The following is a 2,790-nucleotide window of genomic DNA, read 5'->3' as shown; positions in this document are numbered from 1 at the left end:
GTTGATTTTTGCTCACCATTGCAAGATTCAGGAGATATTTTTTAAGCAAATAATTTTTTAAAATCAGAAATCAATGTCCCTAACTCATGTCAGTTGGGTGAGTTAGTCAAATGAACAAATAATATCTAAGCTATGCCTTTTGTGCAAAAAGACAATGTGACATCCGGGTGCATCATGTTAAAGAGAAATTGCATTCGACACATGTTAAAAAATGGTAAGACAGATTTTATTCAAGCTACTGCAGTAGGGGAAAGATATTTCAGTACAGAATTGAGCTAAAATCCAAGTTAAATAGTCAAGGAAGAATATTCAAGAATAGTTCAGTAGGGGTCAGGATTAATTCAAAAGGGGAAAGACATTACACTCAAATCTGTTAAAACAAAAGTCAGGAGAACTTTTAAGTACTGCTCTGAGCTAGTGCGAGGGTCCTAGAGAGGGCAGAATGTTCACTGTGACCCTCTATCAGTGTTTGCCAATGTCACTAATCAAAATTAAGCTCTTACCTTCCCACAAAGACTGGGAGACAAGGACACTGTGTGTCTTGATTACATTCCAAAGGGCTGACTCCCAGACACTGCCCACCCCAAGAAAGATATCCCTGGGTTGTTGAAAATTTACATCTCAAAGGGGCAGAGAAAGAATTTACAATTGCAAGTTTTTGAAAGTAAATGCCCTAAGAAAACAGTGGTCAGGTGGCCTACAGTCAGGAAGATACCTGTGTCAAGTTTAGTAAAGCTGAGGGGGATGTTAAGTCTCTCTTGGTCAATCGGTGATTCACCACTTTTGCAGGTTTTAAACAAAATAACCGATAAGCAGAAAGAATCTCAGAGCTAGTACATGTTCCTTTTTGGCATGAGGAGTACCTGGTACAAGTGAGTGGGAGGAAAAGATTACAGGATGATAGCAAAAAGCCCTTTAAAGAAAGAAAATAATCTGCCTCTGTGGTTTCCAATTACACCCTCTCAGCTATTGCACTGAAAATAGAATCATGCTTGGTAATTATGGAAGAGATATCTTGGAAGCAGGAGGTATTTACACTAAATGCCAAGTCAGCAGGCAGTGGCGTCGGAAAATTATTCCACCCCTTGTGCTGACTTCCACCCCAGAGTCAGACATGCTGACTGCACATCTCCCAGCTCCCCAGCCTGGGAATCCTGGGGACAACAGGGGGTCAGCAGCAAGCAAGCCCACAGTTCACTGCAGACTGAGAAAACATCAAATCAGGTAACAAAACAGGGAAAGCTTTAAAGAAACCAAGTGCCACCAACAATATAGATCATTAGCTACGCAGACCCCTGTGCAGTAATTGCTGCAGTTAAAGTTTCCTCTAAGACACAAGCACTGGGATAAATAAAGGGACATATTCGGAACAGGCATGGAGAAGCAAAAGTGCTGTGGATAGTCTAAAGATGGCACTGAGTCTCTAGACTGCACTGCTGTTTGAGCCATCTAGAATGTTCCCTCAGCTTTGTGGACTCCAGCTGGAGACCCCTCTCTCAGATACACCATCTCCCCTCCTGGAACAGGCCACCCCCCAGCCCTCAGCTCTAGCCCTTCTGCACTGGCAGCTGTTTGCCAGATTCCTGCTTTCCACTTGGAGAGAGCTAGTCTGTTCATTAGTCTTGGTGCTCTGAGCTTCTGCTTATTTAGACTAATTAGCTCCTCGCCTCTGGTGAGAAAGGGCATGAGGCCCAGGCTCACTCCTCTCTTCTTCCCTCTCCCTTTTTTTGGAAAATGGACATCTAATTTCTTTTCTTTTCTCCTCTTTCATTTTTTGCAGAACTATAGAGATTGACATGGCTGACGATTCAGCAATTTTGATGTCCTGGAAAATTTAATGAAGAGGAGAGGGAGACAATAGTATTCATTAGGATGACTTCAGCTTCTGTGAAATTGAGGGTCTGCGGTGCAAGTTTCATTTGATTGCTTAAATGGCGGTGCTCCGGAGTGTCTGTGTCTCTTTTGCCTCTCAGTGTGTCTTTGCTTCCCACATCCTCTTCCTCAATAGACAGTGGGTTTCCTCTGTGTCGCCCTGCCTGCCTCCATTCCTCCAGCTCTGGATGAAGCCCAGTAACTCCTTTGACTCCTAGGCCATTCAGCACGTTAATGATTGAGCCACAGGGAACCCTGCTTACCTCAAACCTCACCTCCACTGACAGCAGGGCGGGTGTAGGGCATGCCCTAGCGCACGATAAATCCTCCAGGTCCATAAAGGACAGTTCATCTTCATGCTTTAGAACCTCCAAAGATTTTAAAGAGATTGCATCAGCATCTCCTAAAATCCCTTTTGTTTCACTGACAGCTTTAAAAGATTGTCTTCCCTGGCTGCAAAATTACGGATGTCATTTTTAATGATCGATGTTATTTGTCATCCCAGAGGATGATCTCTGGTGAGAATTACAAAGATGCCTTTATGAGACAGGGCCAGGAGCCCAGAGTAAATCAGCGGATGGCTTTATGGCGACCCAAGTGACAGAGCTGAAGTAATCGCGTGGAAAGTGACACCAGACTCTAAATAACACTCCCTTCCACATCGCCTCTGACCTACAGCTCATTTGTTCATGTTGCTTCTAACCAAATATGTCTCAGCCCAAAGCATGGGAGAATACTGAGTGAATCATTATCTGATGGACAGTGGCCTTCAGTCCCAGCTGTATCAGGAACCAGCTGTGTGGATCATTCCACACCAATTAACCTCTCTGAGCCTGTTCCTACAAGTGTAAAATGATCTCTATTTTAGTGCAAAGGTTCTGTGAGGCTGTGGTATGTCTTCATAAGAAAAATCTATTT

At 43.7% G+C, this 2,790-nt stretch overlaps 1 long non-coding RNA gene across 1 annotated transcript; it reads left to right on the top strand.

Annotated features, from left to right (window-relative positions):
* Positions 1–1,119: 1,119 nt before the first annotated feature.
* LOC115289283 lies at positions 1,120–1,947 on the top strand. The gene is made up of 2 exons (XR_003907534.1): positions 1,120–1,224; positions 1,781–1,947. It is a non-coding gene; the product is annotated as an uncharacterized LOC115289283 (long non-coding RNA).
* Positions 1,948–2,790: the final 843 nt, after the last annotated feature.

The sequence above is a fragment of the Suricata suricatta genome, chromosome 4, assembly GCF_006229205.1.
Source record: "Suricata suricatta isolate VVHF042 chromosome 4, meerkat_22Aug2017_6uvM2_HiC, whole genome shotgun sequence".
Lineage (NCBI taxonomy): Eukaryota > Metazoa > Chordata > Mammalia > Carnivora > Herpestidae > Suricata > Suricata suricatta.
This window is presented reverse-complemented; position numbering and strand designations above follow the sequence as displayed.